Raw genomic sequence first — 25,458 nt, forward strand, 5'->3', positions numbered from 1 at the left:
GTTCTCAATCAGAGGCAGGTGTTTATCGTTGTCTCTGATTGGGAACCATATTTAGGCAGCCATATTCTTTGAGTGTTTCGTGGGTGATTGTTCCGGTCTCTGTGTTTGCACCAGATAGGACTGTTTAGGTTTTCACATTTCATTATTTTGTAGTTTATTCATGTATAGTTTTTCCTTTATTAAACAAACATGAATCACCACAACGCTGCATTTTGGTCCGACTCTCCTTCACCTAAAGAAAACCGTAACACCTACACTGATATCTCCAGCTTGGCTCCCAAGTTTCTAAACCATACCAAATCACGTTCGGGACGGCGTCGCCAAAATATCGGAATTGAGGAAGTGTGATCACGATTATTTTTTTTAGCGATCTGCAGTAGACCCATAAGCCTGCAGATGTGAGCTAAACAGCACGTCTCAGGATGATAAAGTGGACGAAATTTCCTCCGTTGGAATGCTGTTTTGATTTACCTATTAACAAGGGTTGCATTAAAATGACAACGAAAGTTGGCACAAAACTGTATTTTTTTGTGAAGAATCAACAACAAGTGGGACACAATCATGAAGTGGAACAACATTTATTGGATATTTCAAACAGTTTTAAATTTGTTAAAAAAGTTTGAAATATCCAATAAATGTCGTTCCACTTCATGATTGTGTCCCACTTGTTGTTGATTCTTCACAAAAAAATACAGTTTTATATCTTTATGTTTGAAGCCTGAAATGTGGCATAAGGTCGCAAAGTTCAAGGGGGCCGAATACTTTCGCAATGCACTGTATGTACATGTAGGTATAGTTAAAGTGACTATGCATAGATAATAACAGAGTAGCAGCAGCGTAAAAGAGGGGTCTGAGTAGCCCTTTAAATTAGATGTTCAGGAGTCTTACGGCTTGGGGGAAGAAACTGTTTTAGAAGCCTCTTGGACCTAGACTTGGCCTCCGGTACCGCTTGCCGTGCGGTAGCAGAGAGAACAGTCTATGACTAGGGTGGCTTTAGTCCGAACATTTTTAGGGCCTTCCTCTGACACCCCGCCAACAACAACAACATCTGTTTATACGGCCTTCTTGCTCCAAACCGCGAGCAATCTCAGATATTTCTCCCAAAACAGAGATGGCGATTCGCACAGGACTAGTATTTTCAGAGGACGTTGAAGTTGTTTTTTTAAAAACTGACCTTTTTCCATCTGCCATTAATGCTCTCCTGCCATGTAAAAAATAACATGGCGGATTTGGATGAGACTTTAAAATTACAGATATGCTGATTTGTGCTCGTGCACATATTTACATTACCCCATCTCCCCCAGTAAAACGAATCCTGTGCGAATAGGGATTTTGATTAATTCATTAATTCTTCTTCTTCATAAATCACCGTGTTAGGATCACATTTTTCCAGACATCGTCAGTGTCACTCGGTCACTGGCAGTCAAGGTGTTGCCTGACGTCGGACTGGTGCATCATCGTTATCATCATCACATGACGTCCTGATGCCTTCACTGTGGAAAGTCAAGTGGGTTCAGAAATAGACCCGGTGGTGCTGGTTTCTGAATGTTCTCCACTCTGAGTGTACCTACCGACCACGCACTGTCACTCTAGGAGCACAGAGCTCAGTGAATCACTGCCGATGACAATGGCCCGAGCAGAGTGACTCAACGGATTGCACATCTCAATCAATGGCCGTTTTAGAATTGGATAGGATACAGATCATTGGGATATTGTGATGGCAGTGGGAGGAAAATCCTCTATAAGCCTGTTAAATGTTATTTATAAAGTGTTGGGAGGGAGACATCTTTTGAAAATTGAAAAGAAAGCAATAATCAAGAGCTGTATGAGACATCATGAGGCTCAGGAAATTACTTGTGTGAGTTTTAAAAATCAACTCATCCTGACACCTACGTAGCAGCCTGCCCGGAGAAGGGCTATGTGAGCAATAGCCGATTAAGATTTAACAACAAAAATGTCGTAACGACATGTGGGGAGGGCTGCGCGCACCCAAGGTGTGTCCCTCTCTCACCAGACAGACAGTGTGTCTGCTACAACTTGTATCACTCATCTTAAAAATCACTGTGCCTTTACACAACACTCTTATGACAGAGTGTCTGACTGTGAAATGACTAAACAGCCAGCCTGGTAACAACAAACCGGATAATAACGGCATGATTGACCATGACACTTTTGTGGTTATGGTTAGTAACATGTCCAAGATATTTGAGAAGGTGATAAAGGCCTTATAATATACAAGAAAATGGAGGCTTTCTAACAACTATGTAGCCTAGGCTACCAGTAGCAGCTGGAGCGAAACCGCAACAGAAGAGTAAAAAAATATATATATACCGTGCCAGTCAAAAGATTAGTTGTGTCCAGTCATTCAAGGGTTTTTCTTTATTTTTGACTATTTTCTACATTGTAGAATAATAGTGAAGACATCAACACTAGGAAATAACACATATGGAATCATGTAGTAACCAAAAAAAGGGTTAAACAAATCAAAATATATTTTATATTTGAGATTCTTCAAAGTAGCCACCCTTCGTCTTGATGACAGCTTTTCCACACTCTTGGCATCCTCTCAACCAGCTTCATGAAGAATGCTTTTCAAACAGTCTTGAAGGAGTTCCCACAGAATGCTGAGCACTTGTTGGCTGCTTTTCTTTCACTCTGTAGTCCAACTCATCCCAAACCATCTCAATTGGGTTGAGGTCAGGTGATTGTGGAGGACAGGTCATCTGATGCAGCATTCCATCACTCTCCTTCTTGGTTATATAGCCCTTACACAGCCTGGATGTGTGTTGGGTCATTGTCCTGTTGAAAAACAAATGATTGTGGGACTAAGCCCAAACCAGACGGGATGGCGAGTCGCTGCAGAATGCTGTGGTAGCTATGCTGGTTAAGTGTGCCTTGAATCCTAAATAAAATCAGTGTCAGCAGCAAAGCACCCTCAAACCATCACACCTCCTCCTCCATGCTTCACGGTGGGAACCACACATACAGAGATCATCCGTTCACCTACTTTGTATCTCACAAAGACACTGCGGTTGGAATCAAAAATCTCAAATTTGGACTCATTAGACCAAAGGACAGATTTCCACCTGTCTAATGTCCATTGCTCATGTTTCTTGGCCCAAGCAAGTCTCTTCTTATTATTGGTGTGCTTGAGTAGTTGTTTCTTTGACCATGAAGGCCTGATACACGCAGTCTCCTCTGAACAGTTGATGTTGAGATGTGCCTATTACTTGAAATCTGTGAATCATTTATTTGGGCTGCAATTTTTGAGGCTGGTAACTAATGAACTTATCCTCTGCAGCAGAGGAAACTCTGGGTCTTCCTTTCCTGTAGCGGTCCTCATGAGAGCCAGTTTCATCATAACGCTTGATGTTTTTTTCAACGGCAGTTGAAGAAACTTTCCAAGTTCTTGAAATGTCCCAGATTGTCATTACTTTAAGACATGAAGGTCAGTCAGACTGTCGTTTCACTTCAGTTATTTGAGCTGTTCTTGCCATAATTTGGACTTGGTCTTTTATCAAATAGGGCCATCTTCTGTATACCACCCCTACCTTGTCACAACACAACTGATTGGCTCAAACGCATTAGGAAGGTAAGAACTTCTACAAATTAACTTTAACAATGCACACCTGTTAATTGAAATGCATTCCAGGTGACTACCTCATGAAGCTGGTTGACAGAATGCCAAGAGTGTGAAAGTAGTCATCAATGCAAAGGGTGGCAACTTTGAAGAATCTGAAATGGATTGATTTGTTTAAAACTTTGGTTACTACATAAACTATGAAATAACACATATGGAATTGTGTCTTCAATATTATTCTACAATGTAGAAAATAATAAAAACAAAATAAAAACCCTGGAATGAGTAGGAGTGTCCAAGCTTTTGACTTGTATGTATGTATGTATGTATGTATGTATGTATGTATGTATGTATGTATGTATGTATGTATGTATGTATGTATGTATGTATGTATGCATGTATGCATGTATGCATGTATGCATGTATGTGCAATTGAAGTCGGAAGTTTACATACACCTTAGCCAAATGCATATAAACTCAGTTTCACAATTCCTGACATTTAATCCCAGTAAAAATTCCCTGTTTTAGGTCAGTTAGGATCACCACTTTATTTCAAGAATGTGAAATGTCAGAATAATAGTAGAGCGAATGAATTATTTCAGCTTTCATTTCTTTCATCACATTCCCAGTGGGTCAGAAGTTTACATAGTGTTGGTCCCATGGTGTTTATACTTGCATACGTTTGTTTGTACAGATTAACATGGTACCTTCAGGCGTTTGGAAATTGCTCCCCAGGATGAACCAGACTTCTGGAGGTCTGCAGTTGTTTTCTGAGGTCTTGGCTGATTTCTTTAGATTTTCCCATGATGTCAAGCAAAGAGGCACTGTTTGAAGGTAGGCCTTGAAATACATCCACAGGTACACCTCCAATTGACTCAAATGATGTCAATTAGCCTATCAGAAGCTTCTAAAGCCATGACATAATTGTCAATTTAATGTTTGTACACTTCTGACCCACTGGAATTGTGATACAGTGAATTATAAGTGAAATAATCTGTCTGTAAACAACTATTGGAAAAATTACTTGTGTCATGCACAAAGTAGATGTCCTAACCGACTTGCCAAAACTATAGTTTGTTAACAAGACATTTGTGGAGTGGTTGAAAAACAGGTTTTAATGACTCCAACCTAAATGTATGTAAACCTCCGACATCAACTATCTATCTATCTATCTGTATGTGTATGTGTATGTGTATGTGTATGTGTATGTGTATGTGTATGTGTGTGTGTGTGTGTGTGTGTGTGTATTTATGTTAGAAAATGAGTTAGGAAAACTACAGGGTTGCTGATATAAACAGCTGGCTGGCTGAGGCAATCCGACAAGGTCAAATCTCGGGTTCCCAGATAAGTGATTTCTCTTACTAACATGCTGACCATCACGAGCACGTTGATTTTGTCCACCCACACAAGACGCGATCAGGACACGCAGGTTGAAATATCAAAAAGAACCAACAATATTAAAATTTGGGGACAGGTCGAAAAGCATTAAATGTTTATGGCAATTTAGCTAGCTAGCTTTCTGTTGTCCTCTACGCCAACAATTAAGTTCACAGATAAAAGGGTTTCTAGTTATCTCTCCACCTTCCTTCTTCTTCGAACTTTATATGGCGGTTGGCAACCAACTTTTAGGTACATTACCACCACCAACTGGAGTGTAGACCTCAGTTCCTCTTTCAAATCACCCACGTGGGTATATGCTCCTAAAAACCAATGAGGAGATGGGAGAGGCGGGACTTGCAGCGCGTCAAGCTTCCCAAATTGAACTAAGTTGTCATTTTTTGTTGCAGGCCTGGCTACACAGACGATCGTTGACGCACGTGAGCAGTGATTGAATAACATGTACGTGTATATTTATTTTGCAGCGCACGTGGACGCGAGCGGTGTGGTCAGCAGGTCATGCCTTTTTGCATTGGATTCCAGGGCAGCAGGCTGCAGCTCTCTCTGCTCGACTCCTCTCACGCTCACGCTTTCCCAAAATGGCTTCTCAGTTGCAGGCGGACAGGGAGACAAAGGTCTGCAATTAGTAAGTCCACCGGTCAGTCAGGAAAACAATAATATTACAAATGAAGAAGCCAGATGAAATCAAGCACCACCCAACACCCTCTTAGACAGCTAATGGAGGAACAAACCTCTCAATAGGCTCCTTCCCAAATGGCACCATATAACTAGTGCACTATATAGGGAATAGGGTGCCAGTCTAAAGTAGTGCATTATATAGGGAATAGGGTGCCAGTCTAAAGTAGTGCATTATATAGGGAATAGGGTGCTACTCCTAGCCATGGCTACTGGAACACAGAATCCAGAACAATTAGCTTGGTGTTTTGGCAGTGTTTAGTAGCTTGCTGGCACACAGTTAATTTCAGTGAGTGTGCGGCTCATTTCAGTGAGTGTGCGGCTCATTTCAGTTAGTGTGCGGCTCATTTCAGTGAGTGTGCGGCTCATTTCAGTGAGTGTGCGGCTCATTTCAGTGAGTGTGCGGCTCATTTCAGTTAGTGTGCGGCTCATTTCAGTTAGTGTGCGGCTCATTTCAGTTAGTGTGCGGCTCATTTCAGTTAGTGTGCGGCTCATTTCAGTTCTCATTATTTACTATCAGGCACAGTGTTCCATCTGTTTATTTCAGCCTGGATTAGCTCCCTATTGATTCAGACATTTTTATAGATTTCCTGCTACTAACCTGTCACATCTGTGTGTTTGTTTTTATATGAATCCACCCTGCTCCGTTCATGTGCCGTAATCCTCTTCCATTACTCATTAAGTTATTACTTAAATCAAACAGAAGGAGAGAGAAAGAGAGAGCGGGTGGCAGGTAGCCTAGCGGTTAAGAGCGTTGGGCCAGTAACCAAAAGTTTGCTGGTTGGAATCCCGAGCTGACTAGGTGAAAATCTGTCGATGTGCCTTTGAGCAAGGCACTTAAAATATTGTATTTCAATAGTAAGTGGTCTATTGAGAGACAGCGATGGAATGTGTAGGTGGACTAGGTTTGGCCGGTATCCAAATTGTCAAACCTTCCTACCGACTTTGTGCCATACAGGGATATTCAGTTATACCGGCACTGAACAGAAAAGGTGCAAACCCCACTAATCCTTTGCAATCGGAAAGTTAGCAACGTAACATGTACATGTAAAATCCCATAGAGAATGCTAGCTAAATGCTAATGAGTCCATTGCGAGAATTTCATACAGTCTTTGACCTAAACTATTTTCAGGACAGAGATCCCTGTTCAAAATTACACAACTAACTCAAAAATTCTACTCAGTTTGCTGAAAAACAAATATCAGACAGCTAAGCTCTTGATCCGCGAGGAGGTTCTCTGCTGTTACCGGCAAGCGAAGCTTGATTTTGGAAGAAGCTAATCACTTAGCTAACTAGCTACTAAATAAACATCTGCTAAGTATGTCTGTGTCGACCAATATACATTTATTTAATTAGCAAACTAAATGAACAACTGCAGAGACATTAATTTAAACAGTTAACTTAAGAGTTAACAGGTAATATCTTGTCAACAAACATTTAGTTGTGAATTCCACACTGTAACTAGATCAGCTGGCGAGTGCTGCACTACAGTGAGTGACTCACAAGGCCGCCGGTCTATTGTCTTTGTGTGCTTGTAAATAAACACCACCACGTGACTGGATACTACCGGTAAGCTTCATAATGACAAATTGTGACAGGTGAAATGAAGAACTCTATCTTCTTCATCTCCTAACATACACGAGACGACTGCAGTTATTTACTGAAACATGTACTACAAATGTATTTTTTTTTAAATAAACTTCAAAAGACATACAATACTCGTCAAAAGTTTTTTAAAAAACACCTTCTCATTCAAGGGTTTTTCTTTATTTTTACTCTATTCTACATTGTAGAAGAAGCTAACCGGAAGCTAACCAGAAGCTAGCCAGTTTACTGGCTAACGTTAGTATCCAGCGAACCACGGTTTGTGGTCAACAGCTATCCTTTTAGCTCGAAAAGCTAATCGCCGGTTTTGTACAACTCGTCTCAGACCAGAACATACCGGACCTACTCCATATCACCGGATTTCAACTGCAAGCTCTGGACATTTACACCTGGATCTCGCAGCTAACGAGTGACTATTGGCTTTACGTCGATCCCAGAGCAAACATCGATTATTCCGGAGCTAGCCAGCTGAAGAGTTCCATCAGCCACTCCTGGGCTACAATCACCTATCAGGACCCGTTTTACTGCCGATGCGGAGCCCCACCGGGCATTCACGACTGGACTACCGACGTTATCTGCCCGAGGGAGTTATCCAACTGGCCCCTCCGTTGCGACATTACCTGAACGCCTATCTGCGGCCCGCTATTCGTTAGCGGTCTTATCGGCTGCTATCTGAATTGGTCTATCGGTCACTATAATTATATCTATTTTGCCAATTGGATTGATACCCTCTACCACACGAAACCCCACTAATCTACCGACGGAAACGCACGAGGTGGCTAAAAACAGACCTCCATCCTATGCTAGCTTGCTACCAATGGCCCGGCTAGCTGTCTGAATCGCCGTGACCCCAACCAACCTCACTACTCACTGGACCCTTATGATCACTCGGCTAAGCATGCCTCTCCTTAATGTCAATATGCCTTGTCCATTGCTGTTCTGGTTAGTGTTTAATTGGCTTATTTCACTGTAGAGCCTCTAGTCCTGCTCACTATACCTTATCCAACCTTTCAGTTCCACCACCCACACGTGATGACATCACCTGGTTTCAATGAGGTTTATAAAGACAATATCTCTCTCATCATCCCTCAATGCCTAGGTTTACCTCCACTGTATTCACATCCTACCATACCTTTGTCTGTACATTATACCTTGAAACTATTTTATCGCCCCCAGAAACCTCATTTTACTCTGTTTCAGACGACCAATTCTCATAGCTTTTAGCCGTACCCTTATCCTACTCCTCCTCTGGTGATGTAGAGGTGAATCCAGGCCCTGCAGTGCCTTGTTCCACTCCTATTCCGTAACCGCCTTGGTTTCATGCATGTTAACATTAGAAGCCGCCTCCTCAAGTTTGTTTTATTCACTGCTTTAGCATACTCTGCCAACCTGGAGTATGAATCTAACATTTTTTTCAGAATGGCACAAATTCCCCGATATCAGGGTACTCATGTCAACATGTTTGAAATTCTGAAAATTTCATCCACAACTACAACATTTTCAGACAAGATAGAACAGCCAAAGGGGGCGGTGTTGCAATCTACCTCAAAGATAGCCTGCAGAGTTCTATCCTACTATCCAGGTCTGTACCCAAACAATTTGAACTTCGACTTTTAAAAATCCAGAACTGGTCATGGGTTCCCCTCAGCCACGCTCAAGGTCCTAAACGATATCTTAACCGCCATCAATCAGAAACAATATCATGCAGCCGTATTCATTGACCTGGCCAAGGCTTTCGACTCTGTCAATCACCACATCCTCATCGGCAGACTCGATAGCCTTGGTTTCTCAAATGATTGCCTTGCCTGGTTCACCAACTACTTCTCAGATCGATTTGACACACTGAACTCTGAGGGCCTGTTGTCCGGGCCTCTGGCAATCTCTATGGGGGTGCCACAGGGTTCAATTCTCGGGCCTACTCTCTTCTCTGTATACATCAATGAGGTCGCTCTTGCTGCTGGTGAGTCTCTGATCCACCTCTACGCAGACGACACCATTGTGTATACTTCTGGCCCTTCTTTGGACACTGTGTTAACAACCCTCCAGGCAAGCTTCAATGCCATACAACTCTCCTTCCGTGGCCTCCAATTGCTCTTAAATACAAGTAAAACTAAATGCATGCTCTTCAACCGATCGCTACCAGCACCTGCCCGCCCATCCAGCATCACTACTCTGGACGGTTCTGACGTAGGTATTTGTAGTTGTCCACATATTCTAGGTGTCTGGTTAGACTGTAAACTCTCCTTCCAGACTCACATAAAACATCTCCAATCCAAAGTTAAATCTAGAATTGGCTCCCTATTTCGCAACAAAGCAGCCAAACATACCCTTGTAAAACTGACCATCCTACCGATCCTCGACTTCGGCAATGTCATTTACAAAATAGCCCCCAATACCCTACTCAATAAATTGGATGCAGTCGATCACAGTGCCATCCGTTTTGTCACCAAAGCCCCATATACTACCCACCACTGCAACTGTATGCTCTCGTTGGCTGGCCCTCGCTTCATACTCGTCGCCAAACCCACTGGCTCCATGTCATCTACAAGACCCTGCTAGGTAAAGTCCCCCCTTATCTCAGCTCGCTGGTCACCATAGCATCACCCACCTGTAGCATGCGCTCCAGCAGGTATATCTCTCTGGTCACCCCCAAAACCAATTATTTCTTTGGCTGCCACTCCTTCCAGTTCTCTGCTGCAATGACTGGAACAAACTACAAAAATCTCTGAAACTGGAAACACTTATCTCCCTCACTAGCTTTAAGCACCAGCTGTCAGAGCAGCTCACAGATTACTGCACCTGTACATAGCCCATCTATAATTTAGCCCAAACAACTACCTCTCCCCCTACTGTTTTTTTTTTGTTGCTCCTTTGCACCCCATTATTTCTATCTCTACTTTGCACATTCTTCCACTGCAAATCTACCATTCCAATGTTTTACTTGCTATATTGCATTTACTTCACCACCATGGTCTTTTTCTCCCTTATCTCACCTCATTTACTCACATTGTATATAGACTTGCTTTTCTACTGTATTATTGACTGTATGTTTGTTTTATTCCATGTGTAACTCTGTGTTGCATGTGTCGAACTGCTTTGCTTTATCTTGGCCAGTTCGCAAGTATAAATGATAACTTGTTCTCAACTTGCCTACCTGGTTAAATAAAGATTAAATTATTTTATTTTTTAATTAAAAACAAATTGTATAATAATAGTATAGACATCAAAACTATGAAATAACACATATGGAATCATGTAGTAACCAAAAAAATGTGAAGAATCTAAAATATATTTAGATTTGTTTTAAAGTGGCCACCCTTTGCCTTGATGACAGCTTTGCACACTCGTGGCATTCGCTCAACCAGCTTCAATTAACAGTTGTGCTTCGTTCAAAATTAATTTGTAGAATTTCTTTCCTTCGTAATGCGTTTGAACCAATCAGTTGTGTTGTGACAAGCTAGGGGGGGTATACAGAAGATAGCCCTATTTGGTAAAAGAACAAGTCCATATCAACCCATCTCATCTATCTCTGAACACCATCCAGTTCCACCCTTCAGCTACCCTTAACCCCTCCATCTATCTCTGAACACCATCCAGTTCCACCCTTCAGCTACCCTCAACCCCTCCCATCTATCTCTGAACACCATCCAGTCCCATCCTTCAGCTACCCTCAACCCATCTCATCTATCTCTGAACACCATCTAGTTCCACCCTTCAGCTACCCTTAACCCCATCTATCTCTGAACACCATCCAGTTGATTTCTATGTCATAACACATCAATTTGCAATAACATCTGCTAAAAATGTGTATGTGACCGATAAAATTTGATTTTATATTTTTAATCTTTCAAAATTGTTGCATGTTGTGTTCATATTTTTGTTCAGTATAGCTTAGCTATAGATAGCTTAACAACTTGCTTAGCTAGAGAAGATAAGGGCGGGTGAGTGAGATACAGAGGGAAAGAGATAGATGCCTGGAAGGGGGGGGGGGGCAGAGAGAGACTCCTGGATGGGTGAGAGAGAGACAGAAAGACGTCTAGCTGGGAGATTGACAGCAGCAGGATTATCAAGGCTATTCAGACGTACAGTGGTTGAGCAACATCTAAAGCTAGTTCTGAAAGGCTAGATCATTAACCACATTGTGTGTGTGTGTGTGTGTGTGTGTGTGTGTGTGTGTGTGTCTGCGTCACTGTGTTTTAAATCCAACGGCATGAGAAGAGACAGCTAATGCGCCAGGAGTTGGGATCAATTCCATTTCAATTCAGTCACTCCAGAAAGTAGCTTAAATACCAATTCCACTTTTCCCTGTAACACACAGTACCACAGGCTAAATCAAATCAGAGATTTAATTCCAAACTGACTGACTAACATGTCACTCTGACCATTCCAAGTGGGTGCTCATTCTTATTTAAAGCCTCCTAGATGTAAGTAGGACAGCCAGGGAGGCAAGGCAGGGGTTTTGGCAGCGGCATCACTCACACACTCTCTCTCTGCATCCTAAAAATGTCACCATATTCCTTGTTTAGTGCACTACTTTTGAAAGGAGTCCTGGTCCTGGTCAAAAGTAGTGCACCAACTAGGGTGCCACTCGGGATGCAAACCACAGAACTATTTGGCCAGCGCTCAAAGTCAGGGAAAAGAAGACATTTCAAGCCTCCTCTCTCTTCAGTTAGTGATACCCCATGTCAAGCCTCCTCTCTCTTCAGTTAGTGATACCCCATTTCAAGCCTCCTCTCGCTTCAGTTAGTGATACCCCATTTCAAGCCTCCACTCTCTTCAGTTAGTGATACCCCATTTCAAGCCTCCTCTCTCTTCAGTTAGTGATACCCCATTTCAAGCCTCCTCTCTCTTCAGTTAGTGATACCCCATTTCAAGCCTCCTCTCTCTTCAGTTAGCGATACCCCATTTCAAGCCTCCACTCTCTTCAGTTAGTGATACCCCATTTCAAGCCTCCTCTCTCTTCAGTTAGTGATACCCCATTTCAAGCCTCCACTCTTCAGTTAGTGATACCCCATTTCAAGCCTCCTCTCTTCAGTTAGTGATACCCCATTTCAAGCCTCCTCTCTCTTCAGTTAGTGATACCCCATTTCAAGCCTCCACTCTCTTCAGTTAGTGATACCCCATTTCAAGCTTGATTCTGGCCATCTTGCCTGCAAAGTGTTGAGATTAAACGAAAGTAGGAACCTCTCCCCATAGGTCTCTCTGTCTATACCCTCCCATTCCCTATCCCTATACCCCCCCCTCCCATTCCCTATCCCTAAACCCCCCCCCCTCCCATTCCCTATCCCCCCCCCTCCCATTCCCTATCCCCCCCCCTCCCATTCCCTATCCCCTATACCTATACCCCCCCCCCTCCCATTCCCTATACCCCCCACCTCCCATTCCCTATACCCCCCACCTCCCATTCCCTATACCCCCCACTCCCTATCCCCCCCCTCCTCCCCCCTATCCCTATACCCCCCCCTCCTCCCCCCTATCCCTATACCCCCCCCTCCTCCCCCCTATAGGTCTCTCTGTCTATACCCTCCCCCTCCCTATAGGTCTATACCCCTCCCCCCTCTCTCCCTATAGGTCCATCTGTCTACACCCTCCCTATAGGTCTATCCCCTCCCCTCTCCCTATAGGTCTATCCCCTCCCCCTCCTCCTCTCTCCCTATAGGTCTATCTCTGTCCATATAGAGGAGAGGTAATGGGAGGGTATCCCGACATGTTTTACTCTAATCTCAGTCAATTCTCTCTCCCTCCATCTCGCCAGTCAAGGTCTTCCCAAACTGGAGTAGGCCAAATAAAAACGTGATTCACATTTTCAAACGGTACATTTATATTTTCCAACGGGGCTATACATTTGGGTGAGGCTCCCCCCCCCCCCCACCCCCCACCCCCTCACCTGAGTAGCCTCGTTTCACTACCAAAAATCAAATGAAACCATCTGGCTGTTCAGCGAAATAACAACACAATGTCAAATACAGGTAGGCTAGTCAAATAATTAACATCCAATCACATTAACCGTTACTCTCTCACAGGAAACCTTCACTCTTGCGCAGACATTAAGAAAACGAAACATGACAATTTGAAAAATAAGCCACGGGAGATTTTTGAGCGAGAATAAAGAGGACTTGAGTAGGAAGACTGAACTGGCACAGCTCCTGGTATATATCGGTTACGTTTATGGGGGGGGGGGTCAATTAAAGAAGACATCCTCTTCTGCAAACCACTGGAAACCAGGACAACATGAGAGGATATGTTTAAAGTACTGGACAGCTTTGTGACATCAAATGGTCTTTGGTGGTCATGATGTGTTGGTATCTGTACTGATGGCGCAAAAGTCATGACAGGGAGACATAGTGGAGTGGTAACGCACGTGCCAGCAGTTGCTCCCAAGTCCACTTGGGTACACTGCAGCATCCACCAAGAGGCTCTTGGTGCCAAAGGAATGCCTGACAGCTTGAAAGATGTTTTGGACGACAGTGAAAACGGTTTACTTTGTTAAAGCAAGGCCCCTGAACTCTCGTGTATTTTCTGCATTATGCAATGATATTGGCAGCGACCATGTAACGCTTTTACAACATACAGAAGTGCGCTGGTTATCAAGGGGCAAAGTATTGACACATTTCTTTTAATTGAGAGACGAGCTTAAAGTTCTTTACTGACCATCCTTTTCACTTGTCTGACCTCTTGGATGATGACGAGTTTCTCACACGACTGGCCTATCTGGGTGATGTTTTTCACCTGTCTGACCTCTTGGATGATGACGAGTTTCTCACACGACTGGCCTATCTGGGTCATGTTTTTCACCTGTCTGACCTCTTGGATGATGACGAGTTTCTCACACGACTGGCCTATCTGGGTGATGTTTTTCACCTGTCTGACCTCTTGGATGATGATGAGTTTCTCACACGACTGGCCTATCTGGGTGATGTTTTTCACCTGTCTGACCTCTTGGATGATGACGAGATTCTCACACGACTGGCCTGTCTGGGTGATGTTTTTTCTTGCCTGAATGATCTGAATCTAGGATTACAGGGACTCTCCGCAACTATATTCAATGTGTGGGACAAAATTGAGGCTATGATTAAGAAGTTGGAGAAGTTTTTCTGTCTGCATTAAAACAAGGACAACACACAGGTCTTTCCATCATTGTATGATTTTTGTGTGTGCAAATGAACTCAAGCTTACAGACAATGTCAAATGTGATATAGCGAAGCACCTGAGTGACCTGGGTACGCATTTACGCAGGTACTTTCCCGAAATGGACGACAAAAACAACTGGATTCGTTATCCCTTTCATGCCCCGTCTCCAGTCGACTTACCGATATCTGAACAAGAGAGCCTCATCGAAATTGCAACAAGCGGTTCTGTGAAAATGTCATTTTAAATCAGAAGCCACTGGCAGATTTCTGGATTGGGCAGAGTATCCTCAGAGTTTCTTGCCTTGGCAAATCGTGCTGTTAAGACACTGATGCCCTTTGCAACCACGTACCAATGTGAGAGTGGATTCTCGGCCCTCACTAGCATGAAAACTAAATACAGGCACTAATATATATATATATATTTTACACTCAACTCCCACTCCTCTATTTTTTATATATACACATATAACCCTCAACTCCCACTCTTCTATATTCTCCTCACCATCTCTTCCCTAGAGTGAGTATCATAAGTATTCACTTCCCTTGTATCAAAAAATAAACATTTGCATCACAAAGTGGGGAAATTAAATAACTCAAATATAGTTTCTGCATAAGAATTCCACCTCCTTGTTCAGGCAAACATAAATTAGGTCAGGAGTCAAATTTGGTTGAACAAATTACATAATATATGTTACACGGACTAGAGGTGGGAAAGGTTATAATCGAATGGACATTAGTATTCAATTACATGGGAGAGTTTTTCCTTTTTTTTTTTAAATAGATGTTTTTTAAAAAAAAGGTCAGAGGTTCCATGTGTAGCAAGTGAAGTGAGAGATGTATAAATCAGTGCAAAATGGAATTAAATGTACAGAATTAAGTTGGCTAAATGAGAAGGAGTATACGACAATGATCAACCAACAGGAAGGCTGTTGTTTCATTTCACAAGTTGCCTACAGGGAGCATAGCAAAATAGCCTCAATTAGCCTTGCTACTTTAGCTAGCTTATTAAGAGAGCTACCGTAGCCAGCTAGCTTATTAAGAGAGCTACCGTAGCCAGCTAGCTTATTAAAGACAGCTACCGTAGCCAGCTAGCTTATTAAGAGAGCTACCGTAGCCAGCTAGCTTATTAAAGACAGCTACCGTAGCCAGCTAGCTTATTAAAGACAGCTACCGTAGCCAGCTAGCTTATTAAGAGAGCTACCGTAGCCAGCTAGCTTATTAAGAGAGCTACCGTAGCCAGCTAGCTTATTAAAGACAGCTACCGTAGCCAGCTAGCTTATTAAGACAGCTCCCATTGCCAGCTAGACAGGCACTACCAGATGTTATGACCTACGGCAACAACAAGTTTGTCTAACTAGTACGAGTTAGTTTGTTAGTTAGGCTTTCTCTCTCGCCCCTCCCCCTCCCCCTCTAGCCCCTCCCGCTCTCTCACCCCTCCCCCTCTCTCGCCCCTCCCCCTCTCTCGCCCCTCCCCCTCTCTCGCCCCTCCCCCTCTCTCGCCCCTCCCCCTCTCTCGCCCCTCCCCACCCTTCTGCTGGAACAGAGAAGTGCAGTACACCGGTTCGGGTGAGGCTCCATTGACGTATTTAAAATAAAAAAATAACAATTATATTTTAAATTGTTAAACAAAGCTCTACTACTCCTTTAAACCACACTTATTTCAGCTATCTGAAAAACATGGACTTACTTTGTGTGAATAATAGGGATTGACATGATTTTTGAATGACAAGGCTACCCCTTCCTCAGTCCTGCATAGATACAACATCTGTAAGGTCCCCAAGTATTGAATTAATTTGAAGCACAGATTCAACTACAAAAGACCTGGAAGCTTTTTTGAAAGTCTCATAAAGAAGGCCAGTGATTGGTAGTTGGGTAACAATAACAAAATCAGACCATGAATAAGCACGGTCTAGTTAATAACGATGCTGTGGGTGATGTATTAAACCCCCCCAGACACAACAAAGATACAGTCGTTCTTCTGAAATTAACTGCGGGACTGGAAGGAAACTGTTCAGGGAGTTCACCATGAGGTCATTGGTGATATTAAATAAGCTACAGAGTTTAATGACTGTGATGGGAGAAAACTGAGGCTGGATCAACAACATTGTAGCTACTCCACAATAACGACCTAAATTACAAAAATAATACAAAATATTCCTATACATGGATCCTGTTTGAAACAAGGAACTTAAGTTAAACTGCAAGAAAACACATCAAATAAAATACACTTTTTGGCCTGAATGCAAAGCTTTATGTTTGGGGCAAATCGAACACATCTCCTTATATGGTAAATCACTGCATCACGATATGGGTGGTTATGCTTGACATCAGCAAACGACTGTGGATTGTCAGGATAAACAGAAAGGGGACAGAGCTAAGCACAGGCAAAATGCTATAGGACAACCTGCTTCAGTCTGCTTTCCACCAGACACTGGGAGAGGAATTCCCCTTTCAGCAGGACAATAACCTACAACACAAGGCCAAATCTACACTGGAGTCGCTTACCAAGAAGACAGCGAATGTCTTACAATTTATTTATTTAAAAAAAAAAAAAAATTTAAATGGACAAATATTTCACAATCCAGGTGTACAAAGCTCTTAGAGACTCAATACCAAAACGTTGTTTCTAACATCAAATATCATTTTATTTGTCACGTTTCATAAACAACAGGTGTAGACCAATAGTGAAATGCTTACTTACCAGTCCATTTCCTTTGACGGTGATCAGTCCCCACCAGCCGTGGGTGAACAGAGACTAACCACATATCCCTGAGGGGCCCCTACGTTGAGGGTCAGCATGACAGAGGTGTTGTTGCCTACCCTCATCACCTGGGGGCAGCCCGTCAGGAAGTCCAGGATCCAGTTGCAGAGGGAGGTGTTTAGTCTCAGGGTTCTGAGCAAAAGTCAAAGAACAGCATTCTTACATAGGTATTCCTTTTGTCCATGTGGGTGAGGGCAGTGTGGATGCAATAGAGATTGTTTAATGTGTATCTGTTGGGACAGTTGGAGTGGGTCCAGGGTGTCTAGGATGATGAGCCATGACCACCATTTCAAAGCATTGCATGGCTATAAATGTGAGTGTATGGGGCAATAGTCATTCAGGCAGGTTACCTTGGCGTTCTTGAGCAGTGACTAAGGTGGTCTGCTTGGACTACAGAGCGGGTCAGGGATAGGTAGAAAATGTCAGTGAAGGCGCATGCTGAGTACGTGTCCTGGTATTCCGTCTGGCCCCGCGGCCTTGCGAATGTTAACCTGTTTAAAAACGTCTTACTCACATCGGCTACAGAGATCGAGATCACACAGTCATCTGGAACAGCTGGTGCTCTCATGCATGGTTCAGCGTTGCTTGCGGGTGAAGCAAGCATAGAAGGCATTTAGCATTGCTGGGCAGTTCGCGGCTGGGTTTCCTTTTGTAATCCGTGATAGTTTGCAAGCCCTGCCACGTCCGTCGAGCATCAGTGCCAGTCCAGTAGGTTTCGATCTTAGTCCTGTATTGACGCTTTGCCTGTTTGATGGTTATTCGGAGGTCACAGCGGGATTTATTATAAGTATCCGGATTAGTGTCCAGCTCCATGAAAGCGGCAGCTTTAGCCTTTAGCTCAGTGCGGATGTTGCCTGTAATCCATGGCTTCAGTGTACAGTGCATTCGTAAAGTATTCAAACCCATTATTCTAAAAATGTATTGTTTACCCCGCCCTCATCATTCTACACTTAATACCCCATAATGAGGTTTAGAAAAGCGATGACAGCCTCAAATATTCTTGGGTATAAAGCTACAAGCTTGGCACACCTGTATTTGGGGAGTTTCTCCCATTCTTCTCTGCAGATCCTCTCAAGAGCTGTCAGGTTGGATGGGAAGCGTTGCTGCACAGCTATTTTCAGGTCTCTCCGGAGATGTTTTGGCTGGGCCACTCAAGGACATTCAGAGACTTGTCCCGAAGCCACTCCTGCGTTGTCTTGACTGTGCGCTTAGAGTCGTTGTCCTGTTGGAAGGTAAACCTTCGCCCCAGTCGGAGGTCCTGAGTGCTCGGGAGCCGGTTTTCATCAAGGATCTCTGTACTTTGCTCCATTCATCTTTCCCTTGATCCTGACTAGTCTCCCAGTCCCTGCCACTGAAATACATCCTCCCAGCATGATGCTGCCACCACCATGCTTCACCGTAGGGATGGTGCCTGGTTTCCTTCAGATGTGACGCTTGGCATTCAGGCTAAAGGAGTTTATTCTTGGTTTCATCAGACCAGAGAAACTTGTTTCTCACGGTCTGAGAGTCTTTTAGGTGCATTTTGGCAAACTCCAAGTGGGCTGGCATGTGCCTTTTACTGAGGAGTGACTTCCACATGGCCACCCTACCATAAAAAGGCATGATTGGTGGAGTGCTGCAGAGATGGAAGAACCTGCCAGAAGGACAACCATCTCCAGAGAGGAACTCTTGAGCTCTGTCAAAGTCACCATGGGTTCTTGATCACTTCCCTGACCAATGCCCTTCTCCCCCTACTGCTCAGTTTGGCCAGATGGCCAGCTCTAGGAAGAGTCTTGGTGGTTCTAAACGTTTTCCATTTAAGAATTATGGGGGCTATTGTGTTCTTGGGGACCTTCAAGGCTGCCGACATTGTTTGGTACCCTTCCCCAGAGCTATGCCTCGACACAATCCTGTCTCGGAGCGCTACAGACAATTCTTCAACCTCATGGCTTGGTTTTTGCTCTGACATGCACTGTCAACTGCAGGACCTTATATAGACAGGTGTGTGCCTTTCCAAATCATGTCCAATCAATTCAATTTACTACAGGTGGATTCCAATCAAGTTGTAGAAACATCTCAAGGATGATCAATGGAAACAGGATGCACCTGAGCTCAATTTCGAGTCTTATAGCAAAGGGTCTGAAACCTTGTTTCCAGGTAGCCTAGTGGTTAGAGCATTGGACTAGCAACCAAAAGGATGCAAGATCGAATCCCCGAGCTGACAAGGTAAAAAAAAAAAAAAAAAATCTGTCCTTCTGCCGTTGAACAAGGCAGTTAACCCACTGTTCCTAGACCAGTTAACCCACTGTTCCTAGACCAGTTAACCCACTGTTCCTAGACCAGTTAACCCACTGTTCCTAGACCAGTTAACCCACTGTTCCTAGACCAGTTAACCCACTGTTCCTAGACCAGTTAACCCACTGTTCCTAGACCAGTTAACCCACTGTTCCTAGACCAGTTAACCCACTGTTCCTAGACCAGTTAACCCACTGTTCCTAGGCCGTCATTGAAAATAAGAATTTGTTCTTAACTGACTTGCCAAGTTAATAATTGTTATACTGTATTATTAACTGTATGTTTTGTTTACTCCATGTGTAACTCTATGTGTTGTTGTATGTGTCGAATTGCTACGCTTTATCTTGGCCAGGTTGCAGTTGTAAATGAGAACTCGTTCTCAACTAGCCTCCCTGGTTAAATAAATACAAATAAAAAATAAAAGGTAAAATTAATTAAAAAGCAATCCGTTTGTGTTTTTATACATTTGCAAAAATTTGTAAAAACCTGTTTTCACTGTCATTATGGGGTATCGTGTGTAGATTGAGTGTAAAACATATTTTATACATTTTAGAATAAAGTTGTAATGTAACAAAATGTGGTAAAAGTCCAACGGGAAGGGGTCTGAATACTTTCTGAATACACTGTATGTGAAGTCACTCTGGGGACGAAGTCGTCCATTCACTTCTTAATGAAGTCGGGGACTGATGTGGTAAACTCAATGTTAAATCGGATGAATCCCAGAACATATTCCAGTCTGTACTGGCGAAACAGTCCTGTTGCTTAGCATCCGCTTCATCTGACCACTTCTGTATTGAGTGCGTCACCGGTACTTCCTGTTTGAGTTTTTGCTTGTAAGCAGGAAGCAGAAGAATAGAGTTATGGTCTGATTTGCCAGAAATATATTGATTTACTCCGTGGGGAAATGGAAGCAAGCATTTTTGTTCGACGGTGTATGCCATGTGTATCCCGTACATACAACTAATCCATCTTAAAACTTGGGGGTGAATACTTATCTAAATCACTGTATATTAGTGTTTTGTATGTAGATTGTGGGGGAAAAAAAATACAAAATTCAATCCATTTTTTATCCCACTTTGTAACACAATGTGAAGAAATCTAATGGGGGTACTTATGATACCCCATGCATCTCTCTTCTCCTCATTCCTTGACCCCTTCCCCCCCCCCCCCTTCCCCCTCTCTTCTTGTGTTATGCTGCCATGTCATCCACATTTACCCTCCAGCCATAAAAATCTCCCGTCCTCACGGAGTACGGAGGTTAGGGAATGGGACGTCTCTACTGTAAATGCTTATAGTTTCTGGGTGGCTCGGCAGTGGAGTGGCTACAGAGGAGATCCTCTTTGTACAGTATCATTTAATAGGCCCTCTTATCCAGTTTTAAACTCTTGAGAAAAAAAAAAAGATTATCTTGCTCCTTTTTTTTTAAATCAACAGTCTCTGTCAAGTAACCGCAATTGAGGGAAGAGTTACTGTAGGAGAGATTATAATAAAATCAGAAGATGTGTTAACTGCTCCTGCTCCGTTCTTTGTAAATTGGTTTTGTGGTCTGATTATGTTAACGTTATTGGGTTTTTTTTGGGGGGGGGGGGGGGGGGGGGGGGGTCAGCCATGTAGACAATTATGATTATAGGTTATGGATTGTGTGTCACAGTGGTATGGAATGTGTACTGTATGTGGATGGTGATGTAAGGCCATGTTTAAAATCTTCCTTCCCACAATGGCTGGTCTGAACCCTGACTTAACGAACCCAGACATGCAGTCCGAGCCGGCATAAAGCAAAAATGTTGTTGCCGCTGATGCACACCCCAAATTTTCAAATATGCACCATGTGTATTCTACTATTCTAACTCTCAACAGGAAGTGGAGACCGTGACTGAGAACCTTTAGATGTGTGTACACACACACACACACACTTGAGAAAATTATTCATACCCCTTGACATTTAGTTGTGTTACAGCGCGAATTCACAATGTATTAAATATATATTTTATCACTCATCGACACACAATACATCATAATGTCAGTGAAAACGTGTTCAGACATTTGCTAATTTATTGAAAAAAAATGAAATACAGAAATATCCCAGTATTCACAGCCCGAGTCAATACAAGTTAGAATCACCTTTGGCAACGATTACAGCTGTGAGTCTTTGTGGGTAAGTCTCTAAGAGTCTCCCTTTACCTCCCTCATCTCACCTCCTCTGCTCACATTGTATATAGACTTATTTTTCTACAGTATTATTGACTGTGTTTGTTTTACTCCATGTTGTTGTTTGTGTCTAACTGCTTTGCTTCATCTTGGCCAGGTCGCAATTGTAAATGAGAACTTGTTCTCAACTTGCTTACCTGGATAAATAAATGTGAAATAAAAATAAGAGCTTTGCACACCTGGATGTACAATATTTGTACATTTCATTTTATTCAAGCTATGGTTGTTGATCATTGCTGGACAAATCACTTTCAAGTCTTGCCATAGATTCAAGCAGATTTAAGTCAAACAGAAACATTCACTGTCTCATTGGTAAGCAACTCCAGCGTATATTTGGCCTTGTGTTTAAGGTCATTGTCCTGCTGAAAGGGGAATTCATCTCCCAGTGTTTGGTAGAAAGCAGACTGAAACCAGGTTTTCCTCTAGGATTTTGCCTGTGATTAGCTCCATTCCATTAATGTTTTTATCCTGAAAAACCTGGATACAGTCCTTAATGAGTACAAGCATACCCATAACATGATGCAGCCACCACTATGCTTGAAAATATGGAGAGTGGTACTCGGTAATGTGTTGTATAAAACACTTTGTACTCTGGACAAAGAGTGAATAGCGTTGCCATTTTTTTGCAGTATTACTTAGTGCCTTGTTGCAAACAGGACACATTTTGAATATTTTTATAAAATGTAAAAGCTTCCTTTTCAGTCTGTCAATTAGCTTAGTATTGTGGAGTAACTACAATGTTGTTGATTCATCCTCAATTCTCCTATCACAGCCATTAAACTCAGTAACTGTTTTTAAAGTCACCATTGGCCTCATGGTGAAACCCCTGAGTGGTTTCCTTCCTCTCCAGCAACTGAGTTAGGAAGGACACCTGTACCTTTGTCGTGACTGGGTGTATCAATTAGGCTTTGGCAGTATACCATATATATATATATTGTATACTTGGATATTTGGAAAAAGCCACAGGATGTTTTTTTTTTTTTTTTTAAGTGGAAAAAGGGGTGTGAATACTTAAGGCATTGTATTATTATTATTTTTGTAATTTTACGTGGGCCGACCAGTTGCCCATCCCTGTCATAGGTTTGCCATTTGGGACAAAGCCCAGATCTCAGGCAGCCTTGGCATTATGAGACTGACGACAGCAGAGAAGATGAGATGTTCACTTGCAAATGTGTTAGGATTTTGACGCAAACAGGCAGCACGACAGACGGCATCTAAAAGCTATCTATCTGTTGCCTGAAATTAATCTAATGTTGTTTTTCAATCCTCTCTCAAAACCAGACATGTTGAACCAATCACTGCTGAACCAACCACACCACTCAACCACTAGTCTGACAAATGAATGCAGATGGGCTCCTGTTGACATATCCATTTAGAGGCTGTTACGACCGCGTGTGTCCATCCCCTGAGGAGAGAGGCTGCACGCCACAGGTGGACGACCCACCAGCAACACACGGGGGGGGGGGGGGGCAAGGCACTGGCGGGAGGGGGGGCTAACAAATTACCGTTCTGGGCCGTTGTGGTGATTACGTCATCCCCCTAACCATCACAACCAGGTGTAAGCATGACACACACATGAAAACACCATGAGAACAAGCAGTGCCTTGTGGAATGTATTCCTATAAATAACAAGTCTATTTTGTGATTTTTGAGCAACAGTATCCACTACTGTAAAACAAGTCTCATCTGACTGAAGTGACTGCTGCTTATTCACTCCTACATTCCAATGATTTTAGAACAACCTACTCCCCCCCCCCCCCCCCCTCAAAGACCAGCCCCTCAAAAAAATAAAATCACCCACACTCCCTTCTGCTGCCTTGGCTCGTCTTCTCAACAATGCATGAGAACACCACCCACGCACCCTGCAGACGAGAAATAGTGATGCAAAAATGGTCAACCATCATATCCATCAAAGTTCCGCCTTCAATGAAGAATGATGTCTTAAAAAAATAAAGGGGGGGGGGGGGGTTGACACAAACAGAAGTGACAACAAATAAGGAGGCTAAATAAGTGATGTCAAATGGAGAGATCAAGTAGTTTGTGATGTGGATGTTTCCATAGAGAGTCTACTAAATTACTACTAGTATTATTAGTAGTATTCTAATTATATGGTTATTTCCCTATACAAATCTTCTTATTCCATACCTACCTACAGTACGGGCTTTAGGGGTGCCTGGGGGTACGTTGTAACACCCATACCAGTGATGGCCAGGTGAGGTGGCCAGGTGAAGCTATGTAAACCCAAGAAGAGGCCCTGTGGCAATGTTCCATTACCCAAAAATCACTATTAGGCATCAAACAAATGGTTATGACGTTTATCTAATCTCTGGTTCCTGTTATTGTCAACGGCCATCGTTGTCCACATTTCTGACTGACACAAACAAAATGAATGGGGGTAAACTTTCCTGCGAGCATGATATAACTTGGACTAAAGGGTTCGGAAATGTGCTATATGAATTTTCTGGGAAGATTTTCAATTCAATGAATATACAAAGACGTCATACCTATTCTTTCAATATCACTAACGTTATTATATATGATTGGCATTAAACAAAACAAATCTACCTGCTAGTTATTATGAGCAATCAAATTGTGCTAAACAATATCGAGTTGCCCCCACATGCCAAGATTCCCAAACCAAGGGGACAGCTGGTTCAAGTCAGCCAGCAGCAACGCGTGGTCATCTTGTTGTGGAGGGGAGAGAGAGAGAGAGAGAGATGGGAAAACAACTGTCGCGAAAATCAGATTATTCAACTTGATTCGATGTGCGAAGGTCTGCTTCAGGAGACACGTCAAAAATATATCTGCATCGGTGTGTCTCCGATAGATTTGATGTTATGCATGGCTAGCAAATGAATGAATACAACACAACGTGCATCTTTCGTCGTAACTAAACTTTTCACTCCAGCTGCTCCGCAACTTAACGTTTGTTGTATCTACCTTTATTAACCGATTTCAATTGAACAGTAATTGTATGTATATTTATATGAGCTAACTGTATAGCCCATACCACAAAGACACATCCGTGGGTTTTCTGAAAATAACGGAATATTTTCTCCACCTCGCCACAGCACAGTGTGCATCATGGCATGCGATGTCATTAATAAAACCGGAGCAGAAAACTCACCTTTCCTCTCCCCACCTCCGCCGTTCTCAGAGACACAGATTCCAGGAAAACCTCTATCACAATGTTTGGCCACAAGGTGAGCGTCGAGTCTCTAGATTTTCACCACGACAAAAACGTCAAAATAGTATTGTCTTTTCTTATCCGTTGTTCCCTTTACTCCAGTTTCTCCTTCCTTTTGCTATCGTTCAAAACTTGGAAGTTCATACACAAAGTTGCTTGACAGCCTCCGCCTCGGTCGCGCTGCAGCTGCTGGAGAGATGAGGTCACTGCAAGTCAACTCTTTAACGCTGCAGCAACTCTCGCGATAAACAGGAAGGGAAATAACGCGGAAAAGGATGGAGAGAGAGAGAGAGAGCGAGCGAGAGAGAAAGAGAGACCGTTCCGTTGCTCTGGCAACAGCAGCCAGCTAAACTGCTGTGTAACGCAGAAGGCAATGAATCCCACCAATTCAATGGCAACTGGGGTGGTATTTCAGATTTCTTCTTAGTTAAAATCAAAGACATTTCTGGTGGGTGGGGTTCTGTCGTAGTAGTTTTAGCGTTTCTTCATAGTTAAAATAAAAGACATTTCTGGAACATTTTCGGGCAGAATTACAAACAGCTGATATTTCAGTCAACATCACCCCGTTGCTTTCACTTTCCACTGGGGTGATGCCATTCATCTCATCTCAGCAGTTTCACTGGTAGGCCTAATGTTGCAG

General features: G+C 43.0%; 1 protein-coding gene across 1 annotated transcript in view; it reads right to left on the bottom strand.

Annotated features, from left to right (window-relative positions):
- sipa1l1 (signal-induced proliferation-associated 1 like 1) overlaps window positions 1–25,047 on the bottom strand; it is a 219,796-nt gene extending 194,749 nt beyond the window's left edge. Inside the window, 1 exon segment of the mRNA XM_090242469.1 lies at window positions 24,759–25,047. The gene's annotated coding sequence lies outside the window, so the exon portion shown is untranslated.
- Window positions 25,048–25,458: the final 411 nt, after the last annotated feature.

This window comes from Oncorhynchus mykiss, chromosome 8, assembly GCF_057628025.1.
Source record: "Oncorhynchus mykiss isolate SJ-2025 chromosome 8, ASM5762802v1, whole genome shotgun sequence".
NCBI lineage: Eukaryota > Metazoa > Chordata > Actinopteri > Salmoniformes > Salmonidae > Oncorhynchus > Oncorhynchus mykiss.